We start from the raw sequence: 16,376 nt of genomic DNA on the forward strand, positions 1-16,376 counted from the left end.
TTAAGAGGTCTGCGTTTAATGATGTGCTTTGTGATACAAACATCAGTGCTGAAGTAACTTATATACAGTTATAATTTGTTCAAAGCTCCAAAGCGTAGATGACGAATGCCCTGATATCGAGGGCACGAGAACTTAAACGAATTTTATAACCAAATATATACTGGATAATCCGTTCAAAAGAGCAATTCGTTTTGTATGAACCCATTACCGCTCAACACGAAATTACATGTGGCGTTTGTTTTTTTTTTTTTTTGTATTTTGGTATTTATGGCGAAAATAGCAAATATTTAACAAAAAATTATTTAAAGAGACTATGAAGAAATAGAAAAATATTTTTATTTATTTTCTTAATATTATAAAATTCTATTGTAGCATGGATTTTTTTTGTCCAAAGATTTGAAACAAACGTTAGCTATGAAAATTCTCATAGAAAATTACTATTTATAATGACTCTAATTTTTCATTCTCAAGTCTCAAGAATTATATTATCTCAAAATCATATGCGATCTTGGGCTTTGTTAGACGTAAAAGTTCAACCTTCTCTGACCCGTATACAATGAAATTACTGTTTACCGCGTTTGTTCGATCTAGGTTGGAATATACTTTATTTATTTGGAGAACATATCACCAATTTGCTATCACAAAAATAGAAAGTGTACAAAAATGCTCCCTAAATATGCCCTTAAATCTCTAAAATTTTCTGTCCCATATCCCACTTATAGCTCCCACTTGAGTGCAGAAGTACGATTCAATCGCTTTATTTTATGTTTAATTTAATACAAGGTGACACTGATTGTGCATTTCTTTTGCAACGCATTAACTTTCTTAGTCCCGCTAGAAATTTACAAAGCTTTTGCTCTTTTTATCTCAAGATATTTAAAACGAATTTTGAGTCCAATGCATCTATTGTTCGGACTCTGCGCGAATTTAACGAGATCTCGAATTCCACATCGTTGGATTTTGCAATGACTAAAAATCAATTATCTTCTTTGTTTCATTGTTTAATTCGCTAATATAATTGCATTCCTTTTAATTAAGTTTATTTTAGTTTTATATTGTCTTTTTTGTATAAATAAATAAATAATATATATGTATATAAGCTTCTCCTCCTATTTGTGGTGTGCGTCTTGATGTTGTTCCACAAATGCAGCGACCTACAGTTTCAAGCCGACTCCGAACGGCAGATATTTTTATGAGGAGCTTTTTCATGGCAGAAATACACTCGGAGGTTTGCCATTGCCTGCCGAGGGGCGACCGCTATTAGAAAAATGTTTTCATTAATTTTGCTTTCACCCAGATTCGAACCAACGTTCTCTCTGTGAATTCCGAATGGTAATCACGCACGAACTCATTCGGCTGCGGCGGCCGGCGATAATCACTACATATTATAAAACAAAGTCGCTTTTTCTGTCCCTATGTCCCCTTATACGCTTAAATCTTTAAAACTACGCAACGGATTTTGATGCGGTTTTTTTTTAAAGATAGATTGATTGAAGAGGAAGGTTTATATCTATATAATGTGAAGAAATATATAAAGGGGGCGTGGCAATCGGTCAAAATGTGGCAAAAAAACATAATTTTTTTGTTTTCATGGCCATAAATCATAAACGAATCAACCAATTAAAATGAAACTTTTTTGAAGTTTAACTTTGAAATATTTACTTTCATTCTGCATCAAAAAAAAAATTGATTTATTTGTTATTTAACCAAAATTGTTTAAACAAAAGCAGCTCTTTTTCCAAAAAAAGCTGTTTGTGTGTGTGTTCGCTGTCAACCGAATGAAGCAGCAGGCGTTAAGCGATAATCTCACCACACCTCATTAATGTTGAATTACATCATATGGTGACGTATGTATGTATGTATTTATGAATCGCTCGCATTATTTCATTTCGGACATATGTACATATGTATCTATGTATGTACTGAATTCCATGTAATTATATGTACATACAATTTTACAGCGAAATAAAACGCTATTTTCAGGTTCTATATTAGTAAATCGCACATAATTAAAATACAGTTTTTGAATAGTTTTTATTGATTCGGAGCGCGTTTAGTTTGCTATCAATTCCATACAATAACATTTTTTGTAATTTACTTTTTACGACAACTAATAGCTTATTTTCGAAGCGATTTCAACAAATGGGTACAACATTAATCCTTATCCAATTAAATACCTTAAATACATTGTTGTTTTCATATAGATCTATGTATATGGCTCTTTACAGCATATAATTAAAAACAATATTTTTCAAGATATTACAACAGTAATTACAATAGTAATTGAGATCTACCGGAAAAATTGCGTTAGCTGTTGCGTCATCCGGCATTGCCGCTACTCTTTTGGAAAGAGGCCGAACCACACACTCTACAATGAAGCACCCGCTGAAAATCGCCACCGATGATGATAACAGCGTCTGTAGTGTTTCTAGACAGAGCAATACAGGAAAATTGATGCGTGACTGCTCATTAATAGTCTGGGACGAAGCTACCATGTCAAACAAGACGTCTGTGGAAGCACTGGATAGGACAATGCGCGATTTGCGCAACAAAAATGCACCTATGGGTGGATGTACAATTCTGTTCTCAGGAGATTTCCGTCAAATCCTACCAGTTGTGACTCGAGGAACACGTGCTGACGAAATAAATGCTTCGCTAAAAAGATCCCACCTTTAGTCGTATGTCAATAAATTAGAGCTTAAAACTAATATGAGGATTTCGTCATCTTCACGTGAGAACAGGCTATTTCCAGAGAAGCTGCTAAAAGTTGGCAATGGAGAATTAACACAAAGTGAGGGAAGGATTAACCTAGAAAACCTTTGTGTTTTGATAGACAACATCCAAGAGTTAGTCAACAATGTCTATCCAGACATTGATAACATAAGTTATAAGACAATATCTTGGTTTAAAGAAAGAGCTATTCTGTCACCAACTAACGAACAAGTAGATAAAGTAAATAACTTGATTATTTCAAAGATTGATGCGCCGACGAAAATATACTACTCGGTCGATACTGTTCTCGATTTGGAAGAAGCTGTTCAATTTCCTACAGAATTTCTAAATTCTTTGAACCCGTCTGGACTCCCTCCTCACAAAATGGAGCTGAAAATAGGTTGTCCTGTTATTTTATTAAGAAACCTAAATCCACCTAAACTTTGCAATGGCACGCGTTTGATGGTAAAATCACTGAAAACTTTCATAATAGAGTGCACAATACTCACAGGATGTGGTGCCGGAGAAGATGTATTGATTCCCCGAATCCCTCTGATACCATCGGATCTACCTTCATCTTTGCAATGACCATTAATAAATCTCAGGGTCAAACCTTCAACGTTGCAGGCTTAGATTTGAGTGTTGACTGCTTTTCACATGGCCAACTGTATGTCGCTCTTTCAAGAGTAACCTCTAGAGAAAACATGTTTGTATTGTCTAATGACAAGAAGGCTATGAACGTTGTATATAAAGACATTCTGTAATATAGTAATTGTTGTAAAAATAAAATAAATACATATGTAAAAATGCAAAAAGTTAATATGCAAAAATGTAGGGTATGAATTTAGATATCCCAAAGATAGCAGGAAATCTTCATGCTATAAAGAAAGGAGAATTGTTTTACTCCAAATTTAACGCGTGCGGGCCACGGGCAATAATGAATAAGCCAAAACTACTGGATCGATTTTAATCATTTTTTCAGTGAGTGACATAGGGTATATATTTTATGCCCGTGCGAAGCTGGGCGGGTTGCTAGTAATAAGAATAATAAATAAAATAAATAATAAGAATAATAAATAAAAAGAAAGTTCAAAAAAATTAGACGCTAATGGGTTAAGAAAGCTGGAGTTGTCATAGTTACACAGACTACTCAGCCCAAATTTTTTCTCAAGGCCAAAAATTTGGTTTTTAATTCTTATTTTAAACTGCATCCAACCATCACTATCTGCCAAAGCATGCATTCAATGTTCTGATCATGGTCCCGATTTTGATCTCGTTCAATTGATCTATTTTCAATTAGAAACACTATGTCAAAACAATTGCTGCTCTATTTAGACTTTCCAGCGACGAGGAGTTCTTCTTTTTCTCTTACCACCCCACCCCACACTTTCAGAGATGTTCGGTTTTTCTCTGCATCTGCTTATCTATTACAATATGTTGTGGTTATGGTTCTCATTATTTCAATGTCTAGAATGCTCACCTACTTGAAGAGTCCATGAATCTTCAACAAATCCATTCTAGGATGGCAAAAGCGTTAGACATATGTATTTGTATTCCGGCTGCAATGAGCGATAAAGAGAGGCGTAATGGATGTGGTTTTATTGGTTGATTGAGAACAAGCACTACTCTCCAATTTTTGTTTCGAATTAGCATATCTTTTCGCTTAATTTCAAGACTTAATTGCTGATGATAGTCCGATGTTCAACCATTTAAAAACTATGAAACGAGTATTGGCTCTGTTCTTCTGTGACCCCAGTGATCAAAAATTTGCTGCCTCTTAAGAGACGATAGTTTTTTACGAATAATTTTTTTCATCGCTAAAATGCATTCAGCTGTTCGCTGTAATCTGAATAAGAGTAACTGCTTTTATTTTCCCTTTAGTTCTACTAAACTAAGTTTTCAATTAACAACTTCAAGTATTTTTTAGTTAGATTAAATGTTGATATTTTAATTTAAAAAGTATAAGAAAGTAGGTCATTTGCCATTACATTAATTTTGTTAATTTACCCATCTACTGCGAATTTCCTATTTCCGCTCAAATTACTCACTTCCTTATCAGCTTTTCGCTATCTCTCGCACTCTCCAATGACACATTATATGAATTTATTATTATATTCGCAAATCAATTACACGCCACATACGCCTCTCATTTGCGGTCACTTGGGCATCGACGCTCTTCTTCTTCCTCCTTTTACTTCCAGCACACTAACACACTTATTTTATTTATAATATCGTACCAAATGAGCACCACATTCACCAGGCCTTTGGCTGCGACGAGTTATCGTATCGATGTTGATTAGTTGATGGGATGGTGCACTGTTGATGGTACGCCATTGCGTATGCGTGACATTTGACAATTAACACGCCGACAGTTCATAAATGTGTCACCACTAGCAAAAACACGAAAACATGTATGCATGTGTATGTATGCGTGGGTTTGGTGTTGCTTTAATTAAAACTGACGAGTGTTGAATGTATGTCATAGACACAAAAGAAATAATGTGTGTGTGTGTGTGTGCGTGTGAATAATGGCGTAAAATTGGTTACCAAAGCATTTAATTCAAACGAAAAGATAGATTTAATTAATAAAAATGAAAAAAACTAAGGAGATAGAGAGATAAATAATGAAACTGTGACTACACGCTTGCGTATGTGGCTTAAAGGAAGGCAAATAAAAAGAGAGTTAGGTGCAAAAAGTAGCTTCACATTGATAAAAACATGTTCACTCACTCTTTGTACATAATTACCTGCATAAGATATACATACTGTATACACCTACACTGTGAAAAAGTGAGGGAATAAAATGTTCGCTTGCGAATTTAACTTGCCGGGCGTTTATTTCGCAGTGTGTCCACTCCCTCCGCTGGCTAACGACTGATTTTTGAAATCGAACCAGTCATTAACGCAGCGGCAAATTCGGCGAAGGACACATACAAATTAGCGCTAATTCTATATATGCGCGTTTGTACATATGTACGCGAACAAGAAACAATGAAATAGGAACTCTGCATTGACCGTTACCTATTGTGCGGGCATACTAGTTGTGTACAAACACGCATACACAGAATTAGCGGGAATCAAATACATAAAGTATATAGTACAACAAATATTTTTACAACTAATCAAGGGTTCCCAATATTTACAAGTAATCAGGGGTTCCCAATATTTTTACAACTAATCAGGGGTTCACAACATACACACTTATTCGTACATAATTAAATCACTTTATTTTTTTACAATATTTGTAGCATTTTTTTTTTTAATTTAACAAATTGTCATCAAAATTCACCGCTTTTTTTTTATCATCAGTCTTTAAAAAAATTCCGGGTATGCAATTTTATAGCCCATTGAATTTTAGTAAACTGTAAGTTTGAAGTTGTTCAAAAATCGCGATTCATTTTGGCATTTTTGTTTTTTTTTGCACACGATGTAGAGAATTTTGCTCCATATAAGAGACTTCCGAACATGGCCTGCTCACCCTAAAGCCTTCATAACTGCCCACCAAAACGTGCTTTTGACAAATTTATACATATGAAGGATTAGTTGGCAACCCGAGGGTGTACAAAAGAAGTGGTCAAAAAAATAGAGAGACGTCAAGTAGCAGAATTTGTCGAAATAAGGAAAGTTATAGAGCATAAGTTGAAGTTAGCTTCTTGTGTGGGGAAGTTCAAAGAGGTGGCGCGAGTCAGTTGGTATGGTCGAATCGTCCGTCGTTCATGTTGCAAAGTAGCAAAAATATCGCAAAGTCGCTGAAGTCGCCTGAGTCATGATCGGTGGTCAAATAGTAAAGTCTTCGAATTGTTCAAACAGTTGCTGAATTAATTTTTTTAATATTACACCTGATAACTTTCAATAATTTTATAATTATCTAATTGACATAAAGCACTTGAATACTTAAAGAAGCATTTCATGCTTCAATTTACATACATACATCCCATTGGGATCTTTCACATTTTCCCTCCTTTTAAGATTTTGCAATGAAAATCATTATTTTTTCATTTGGGAAATTAATATTCATACAATATCCAATTATTCTACTAAATTTACTTCGGACATCTGTCTTTCGTTATATCTACCATTAAATTTATAGTTTAACTCCAGTGGCATTAACTTAATATTAAATACAAACAGATACCATTATACATATCTACAAAGCCTGATTGTGACAGCACTTGCCAAAGCATTGCTTTTTCAATTGACAAATGTTTTGCAAAAGCTTTTAAAAAGTGTCGTGACTAGTTGAATATTTGAATGTCTAGTCAACGATTTAAATGGCGATAACATCTGTCACCGGCAGCGCCATATGTCACAAATACATGAAGGTGACTAAGAAGAAATGAAGGGTGGTAGAATTTCAAGGGCCGATGTTGAATGTGAACCACACCTCTAAACGTCAATCTTTTTCTGCATTTTATTTGACATTTTTCAATTTTAGACTAACCCAATTTGAACCATGGAAAGATACACAATGGAGCGATGCGTTAAAGTTATTCAGGCTTATTATGAAAACGGGCGTTCAACTCAAAATTCACTGTCGCGCACTTCGTGATTTTTTCAGTCAATTTAATCGTCCAAATGTGCGTACAATCGGAAAAATTGGGCAAAAGTTTGAGCAAACCGGGTCTGCAGGAGATGTGAAAACACCAGTGCACGCTCGTACAGTTCGTCCGCAGAAAATATTGCTGCTGTTAGCGATAGTGTGGTTGAAGAGCCGCCCACCTAAACTTGTCGTCGTGCCCAACAATTGCACCTCTCACGCTCGTCGTTGATAAACATTATGCATAAAGACTTGCATTTACACGCTGACAAGGTGCAATTGACTCAAGAACTAAAGTCTCTTGACCATTTCATGCGTCGTCAATGGTCAGAATGGTGGCAGGAAATGGCAACAGTGAATGATCAATTTTCGAAGGAAATCATCTTCAGTGATGAGGCATTTTTTGACCTCAGTGGATTCGTCAATAAGCGGAATTGCCGCATTTGGGCGAATGATAATCCAAGAGTGATTCCCGAAAAACCAATGCACCCACAAAGAGTGACAGTTTGGTGCGGTTTATGGGCCGGCGGCATCATTGGGTCGTTTTTTTTCCAAAATGAGGCAGGTCAGGCAGTTACTGTGAATAGTGTTCGCTATCGAGAGATGATAACGAACTTTTTATGGCTCGAATTGGAAGATATGGATGTGGACGATATGTGGTTTCAACAGGACGGTGCCACTTGTCACACAGCTAACGAAACAATGGCTCTTTTGCGCGAGAAATTTGATGGCCGAATGATGGCGATGTCAATTGGCCGCCAAGATCATGTGATTTGACACCGTTGGACTTCTTTCTTTGGGCTTATTTGAAAGAAAAGGTGCACGTCGATAAGCCAGCAACAATTCAAGAGCTAAAGGATGAGATAATTCGGCACATTAACGGCATAGAACCTCAATTATGCCTCAGCGTCATCGAAAATTTGGACCATCGGCTGGAGGTGTGTCGCCGAGGCCGCGGTGGCCATTTGGCCGATATTTTGTTCCATACGTAATTGAGCCATACCAATATTATGATAATAATTTCCTAAAAAAATTGTATTTTATTCAAAATCAACACCGGGCCTTGAAACTTAACTACCCTTTATATGAATTTATGAAGTAAAGGACAGGAAAGCTAGTGTGAGTGTGTTAGCTGCAGTGTAGTACAATCCGAATTTATTGCACTAATGAAACTCGTCATATTTAGGGATTACGCGTCTGAGGAAGACTATCGCTAGAGTCAATAAAGTCAAAAAAGTGAGATTTACGAATTGCTGAAAAAAAACTGATATTTCAAGAAAGTTTGTTTACCGCACATCAATCGTTTTTTCCAAAGATCTAAAGTTACACACGCAAAAAAAATGGTCGTCCTCGCGTGGTGCGTACCTGTGCAGCCATAAAAGCTGTTCGAGAAAAAATTCGCAGAAACCCCCTTAGAAAGTAGAAAACCAAGTCCAGGGAAATTAATGTATCGACCAAATCCATGTCAAGACTAATTACAGATGATCTCCACATGTAAGCCTTCCGACGCTCAACTGGTAATCTTTTGACAACGCGCTTGAAAAAAATTAGACTCAACAGATGCAAGGAGCTTCATCGGTGGCACGCTGTCAACGGCAGTGAAAATATTCTTTTCACAGATGAGAAAGTTTTGAAGTTGCAGAAGTTTTTAATAAGCAAAACGATAAAATCTATGCTAAAGCTTCTAAAGACGCAAAAAATGATTTTCCAAGGGCTCAACGTGGCCACCATCCAGCCTCCGTTAAAGTTTGGTGGGGAATCCCTTATAAAGGCGTTACATCTCTTCATTTCTACGAAAAAGGAGTTAAGACCGGGGCAAACGAATGGCTTTCTTTCTACGGAAAATATAACCGGGACCATTTTAACCCTCCAACTGGAAGAGTGCAAAAAATATTCGTAGTAGAGGGATATAGCGGGCTAAAATGTACCACAAAATGTTTGTCATACAATTCTACTATAAGACTTTTATAATAGTGAGCCATCAGACATATGGTTGCTGTATGGGATATGTAAATTTTGTAGCCCCTTTAGTACAATGCAATATTCCATTGCACTGCTTTCTTATGAATAATTCTGATTAAAAAATTACACTGGAATGACTCCCCAGTGGCTCAAGTAGGAAATTTATACAAAATAAGGAAACAAGTCAAAAAACGCAAAATAAAACTAATAATACTGAAATTTGCACACATTTAAAATATGCAAAAAGATAATTCAGCACTGAGTGACGCTTTGGGACAATACGTCGAGAGAAAGTTGTATACACACATATACATATATAGAGCAAAGATGTAAATCTGCGTACAAAAATACATAGTGAAAGCGAAAATACATACGTACAAGTATGCAGCTAAATATATATATACATCTATACGATGTAAACATTAGAATGTTCACTAACAAGTTATGGCTTTTCCACAGGCACTACAAAATGTGTTATTTTATATCATATGGATTTCGTTAAAATATTTCAGAAAAAATTTGAGTTTTACATAAGATGGGCTGTTTTAAAAATACCTCCAAAACTCCACCTTGTACAAATAAAATAATTTTTTCCATACAATCACTTGAGACAATAGATGAGTTTAAGCTTAAAGACATTGTATAAAAATTCGAAATCAGCGGAAGAAAGTTGTGGTAATATTTCCGTAAAAACTTGGGGCGTGACGAGCAATGTTTGCTAAAAATGAAAAGTGTCTTTTAATGATGACTTAGAAGTCTAAATCGGTCAAGATTTTGTGCGAAGTTTTAAAATATAAAAAAAATTGTATAATTCCGATTGAGAAATTATACTGAGTTTGATTTGTGTGGAGAGTGATGCACCCTAACGTACAAGCCCAGATATATTCACACACGCGTCCCATCATATTCATAGTCCCTCATACAACAAATGTCCTGGAATGCCTTCAGTTATAAGTGCCACTAAGTGGGATTGCGCCTGCACGCGGATCTTTTCATGTGAGTGTGTGTGTGCACATCCCTTTGCACTTATATAGATAGATGAATATTGTTTGTGTGTGTGTGTGTTGCTAGTTTATGTCCACTGCCATGCGTTGTGCCACAGCTTAGTTGCACCAGTATCAAAAACTGGGTCAACAGCACATTATAACGCTTGGCGGCGAAGGCAGCAACAGTCGTTGTTCAAGTCATAATGCTGGTGAATATACACACATACATTTTTGTTTTTGTTATTTCCAACTTTGTTGTTTAATATTACTTTATTGCTGTTTTTGTTTTTTTAGCTACCATCGCTCGCCATTCACTTCTGTTGCCTCTGCTATTTCCGTTGCTCCAGCTGTCTGCCTGCCTGCCTGTCATTCACTTCCTTGCCGCTTTTCCAGATATCACTTCAGGCAACACATATGCGTCCATTTACTTTAATTTATGGTTTTGTTTTTATTTCATATTTTATTTATTTATTTTTTCAACTGTCGCAACTGACATTTGTACGAGCATATGCAAAATGCTTACCAACAATTTCATATGCACACACGCACACACACACACCTATGTTGGCATGAAGCTAGTGAAACGTATGTGCTCATGTTCACACATTATTTCTTTTACCGCCATTTGCCATTTAGTTCCTTTGCTTCATTTTGACATCCCTTTTCACACTCACTGGCTCATTCACTCACTCAGCGCGTCAGTTTGGTTTGCTTTGGTATACCTTTTTGTTGGTGCAACGATAAAATTTGTTTTTTTTTACTTCCGCCTTTTGTTGCCTCCCTTAGCTATCCAACTTAATGGCCGCAGTGCAGCAAGACTAACAGATGCCTAGACGCGCGGCAAAGCAGGTCACATCACATCTTTTTGTCACGTGCCGGACATTTTAATATTGCATACGGTCTGTGAAATTGAATATTATTTTTGGGTCGTTATCTTATTTTATTTTACTTTTATTTTTTTGTTTTTTCTTTTTATTATTTATAATTTTTTTTCACTTGCCAGCTGACTTCATCCATTTTATTAATACTTTGGTTGCTCCATGAGCAAATTGAAAGTTAAATTGACCGCGCTGCTTGTTTGCTTTGATTTGTGAAATTTAATATTGTAGTTTAATAGTTTCTTCGAATATACTGGCTCTTAAATGGCCATTTTTGTTCCATACGTCTCCATGGCGTATGAGTGACATGCAAATATATAATTTCACAAATACAAAGTGATGCAATAACCATGTCGCAGTTAACCTGTTGAGTTATTTTTAAACCCTTTTCATTGAAAACGTCAGCACAGAAGATATACTCCGTCATTAATTATGAGGTCTGTGTAGAACCACCTGTATACTTAGACAGTAATTTAGAAGGCTTTACTGCCTTAGGCTTAATGGCAACGATTGCTCAAATGAAAATATTTGCACTACTTAAAGTAGCAGACTGGATAATTGGCAAAAAGTGACGTGGATCAGGGTCTACAGAGGCAGCCAAGTTGCTCCAAAGGTTTTAGAAATCATGCTCTCATCTTCAAAAATAATCTAAAGGAGTAAGTTGGGGCTGAGCTCCGTTGCAAAATAGGAGACTGTGGTGTTCAAGGTAGCAAGCTGGCTGATAAATGAATAAGCAGCAATCTTTTTGAGCATTTAATTGGATCGGAGCCAAGTTTAGTAGTAAAAACAGCGGGGAAAGTTGGGTACATTAAAGTTTTCATTAATAAAGCACATGAGAGCCGTTCGTGCAGAATTGACACCTGTAAACCAGCCTTTTCCTGACAGTGATTGAACAAAATTCCGTCTATCATAGAGAGGGAATAAACTACGAAAAGTGCTAGAACTAATTAGTGGCACAATTCATGGGGACGACCTACGGCATCATTGACGATCCACGGCGTACATTTCATTTGGAGGATGAGTATAATACATCTGTCTGGCCTTCTGGCCCCTATATTTTTGGGTCGGCTGTATTGAGGCGAAATGGACGAAGAAAGCCCACGCTCTCTTCCTCTTCAAATTGCTAAGTTTCATAACATAATCTGGATGGTTTGCAAAGGAACAAACTATTTATAATATAGTTTCCCCTCTCTAAGCTGTGAACAATATTAGCTAAGTGCTTGGAAAATTTCGGCTACGCTCAGCTCCTTGACTCTCTCTAACAGTAACGCAGCCAATTTGATATTTAATTATGAATTATATCCTACAACATGCTTTTTGGGTGTTTAGGCTGAGCTACTCCTCCTATTTGCATAATGCGTCTTGGTCTTTTTCTTTAAATGACAGATGGTTTCTTGTGAGAAGCTTTATCATGGAAATACACTCGCTATGCGAAAGACGAGGAGATCGATATGCGAAAAAAGTCTTTCATGTCATAGTTTCAAACCATGTGGTATCGGACATGTCCTACCAGCGTCTTTGGTTCATATCTCGAATATTTGGTAGTTATGTGATATGATGCTGCTTTTTCCATCTAGGAATTAATTAACAGTTTTATACACAGTGAACTGTATGTCCTTTGTTCGCATCACCAGCCCTTAAAATCAATTTACACATAGAAAACCGTCAAACAATATTTTTATGAACATTTTGCAAAGCATACATTTTTTGTTCTAAAATTTTTTTCTTCGGTAATTTGTAAGATTACTAATGTACTTTTGGTTAGCTTTGTAGGCAAAAAGCTCGCATGAGCTAATAAGGAAATATAAAAGATGCTATTTTTGGCTGGCATTTTTGTAAAAACCAGGAGATTTAAGGGGGAATTGCTTCAATTATTAAACTGATCTTGGAACTGCACTCTAAGATCTAAACTTAATCATTTTAGCGATGATTTATGTTGCAAAGTTGTTGTGACTATATAAATAGAAATTTTCTAGAAGGTTCTCCTGCTGGTTCCAATGAAAAACTTTGAACTGGGAATTGAATTCTAATTGAAATCAGTAAACCACACTCAAGCCTACCTACATTCTTTGTTAAAATTTCACAACAAATTCCTAAAGGAATTTGTGCACTAAGATTTCTTGTAGCTCACTATATAACTGCATCACTGTGCACTTTACCATTTAGTGTATTTGCCAGTTATGCAACGATTAATTAGCTAAGCACTGCAAATCCGCATATCTAAATCCTGTTTCTCAAATGTCTGCTTTCATCTGGATATTTGATCAGCTAATCATTGTGAAGAGAGCCTGAAGTCCGAATTTATATATCTGTGTATGTGTGTGTGTGTGTGTGTGTGTGTGTGTTAGTAAACGATTGGTCTGACCCGTTTACTCTGCCAGAATGCTAAAATGCGAAGTATTCAAGTGGATTGTTGATTGAATATTTGGCTTATTTCGAATTTCAATCCAGCTTTTTTTTTTAATTGGGATGCAGTGCTGATGCTTCAGAGCATCGGTTAAGTGAAGTTACCAGCAGTGGATAAGTTAGGAAGTATACGTAGTAGTTAGGAATTTCGTGTTGAAATTGCAAAAGGAATGACTGCAAACGCTGAGAAAATTTTGTGGAGGTAAATTGCCTTCTGTCGGTGATAAGTGGTTATTAGAGCAGAAAATATAATTGAGAGAAAGCATAAGTGCCACCAGTAAAAAATTGTAAGTAATAGGTATTTAAATTAATTTAATGGGTTAAAAATATGAATTATAAAGAGGGCAGTATAACATTCTTTTGGCCTACAAAGCCAAGATGATTTTCGAAAATGTTGCATTAATTTTATCGCTACATTCAAAAGTACTGGACTTTGTTTAATCCACTATAGAGCTTAAACAAAAATACGTATTCCAGTATAACACAGCAATATATATTTTTTTTTGTATGCTGTCCTTGTTTTATGGCGAAGAAAACGAAACCAATTTTTTTAAATTTTTATTTTTTAAATATGCAATAATTTGCATTGCAGGCCGCAAATTTACAAATTCAAAAAAAGGAAATTTTATGCTCAGCATGGAGAACAATTAGAGAAAAAGTACGCTTGTGCATCAACATCTCCCAATTGCGTACTCAACTGATATTTACCTTTTTTCTGTTGATATTTTCCTGTAATACCTCGAAGTTGTTCTTACTAATGAATCAGGCATACTTGCGTCTGTGTATACATACATTGGTACATCTTCATATAGACGCTGAAATCTACGTTGTTCTACCATAGTGCACTTAGCAATTGAGAGATTTTAGAGATTAGCCGAACATCCGCTTTTAGCAAGACTTTCTAAATGCTAATGGCAACAACTGCAACAACTCCTCTTTCTGCAGTTACATTCGATGTTGCATTTCTCGAATTAGCTGCTTTGCATTGGCTTTACACTTTGTGCTCACTTAGTCGCTGGTATATGTATTGCATGTATGCTCATATATATAGAAATATATTCTTCTCAGCAGTATTCACATACTAACAACTTCTGAGCTTGAGTTCACCCACAATAAAATGAATAATATTTGTCTCTTAGCTTTGCTGTGCCTTAGTTAATTGAATTTGCATGTTGTATGTTTGTTTACTTCTTGCTCTTCTTCTACATATTTTCTATAGCGAAATTCAGTTAAATTTTGTTTCATGTACACAGTGGAAATGAGAACTTTTAATTACAATAAAAAGGAAAATATATAGATTTGTAAAATAACTTTTGTTACAACAGCTAATTGGCCTTTTTTTTAATTTATCTGCAAAAGGATCGACTTACGCACTCGAAAAATTCTTTCGACGATTTTAAATTTATATACTAATATATTTAAATGCATCTAATTATACGCAGACTACCATTGCAGTGTGTGAATACTATGCGATTGATCCCAGTTTCGGGGACGTGAAGCAATAAATTATGCAAAGACATACAAAATGCCACAAATGCTTTTAGCTGGCAATGCTATCTTCTCATCAACCTGCGTCAAAGTACTGGCGAAGTTCTTCGAAGTTGTGTTGAGTTTCGCCACAGGGATTCCTGATGGTCTGTTTACGGCTAAGACCCACACCCATAATGAGAAATGTGGGTTTGTGAACTCCGGAACCTCTCTCGAAAGACTCATCTCAACCGAAAAAAGGTCTTTGCAACTTTACAGCTCAACATTTTCACACAGCGTTGGCTAAACTGATTCGATCGTAAATATTAGAAATAAATATAAAAAATTTTACTAGCATTCGCTCTTTCACTCGAAACACTCTGCGGACGCTAAAATTATATATTAAAGTGCTGAGACACGTAAAATTAATTTTGAGTCGTAAACTATGAGACTGTTTTCCGTCTTTCTGGCTCAGGTAATTTCTCAAAATATATGTATCATATTGTCCCTCAAGCAATTTATCGATAATTTTTGAATGATTTTAGTCATATATGAGAAGTGAATTGACTCTTTGGTTGCGGTTTGTCGTTGTTCGAAAAAATATATAAAATGCGAAAAATTTTAATACAAAAATTTGATAGAAATAGGTCGAAAGGTGCCTGCTATTGGCAGAAATGAATTGTAATCCAATGTGAATAGACAGCCTTCTAGGTTAGGGCTGAATTTGGAAAAATCATAATAATAAACTGCAACTGTCTAGACCTTCTTTGTTTAGTGTATATATCTTATTATAAGATGATATGCAGGTTTCTTTTCTTTATGCATCTGATCTAACTTGTAGAGGTACATCGGCGGCCCTTATCGCTTGTAATATTTTGGTAGATTCGAAAAATTTCGAACAGTTCGGCAAAAAGCCTGTGAGGTTTTGGAAGTGTATACTTTGGTGTGATGAATCGAACTTTAACGACCATAAAGTGTGATCGAAGAATGCTATGGCTTGTGCTTCGGTTTTTATTAGTCGTCCTGCAAAGGTCTGTTCAGGAAGTTCCCCTGCTTGCTGCGTCCCTAATAAGCCGTTGTGTCCAGGTAATAAAACAAGGGTAACTTTCAGTGTAGCTTGCCCCTTACCACGCATATAGACTATTTTGCCCATTCATTTGTTCTACATTATCTAGATCAGACCATGACTTAGATTCATCTATAAAGATTCTAGAGTATCTGAAACATGGTTTCGATGGCAAAATCTATTGGCAGCTGTATGGTATTACTACATCAAAACTTCTAATTTTCTGACTTAATTATAGGCACCAAAGAATCAGAAGATATATCTAGTATCATACTTCTAAGTGCGAGAACATTCCTCTATCTACGCCATGACTTTCATACTGTTGCCCAAACAGGCAGGTTGAATGTAGATGCAAAGTCCAA

This window comes from Anastrepha ludens, chromosome 6, assembly GCF_028408465.1.
Source record: "Anastrepha ludens isolate Willacy chromosome 6, idAnaLude1.1, whole genome shotgun sequence".
Classification (NCBI taxonomy): Eukaryota; Metazoa; Arthropoda; class Insecta; order Diptera; family Tephritidae; genus Anastrepha; species Anastrepha ludens.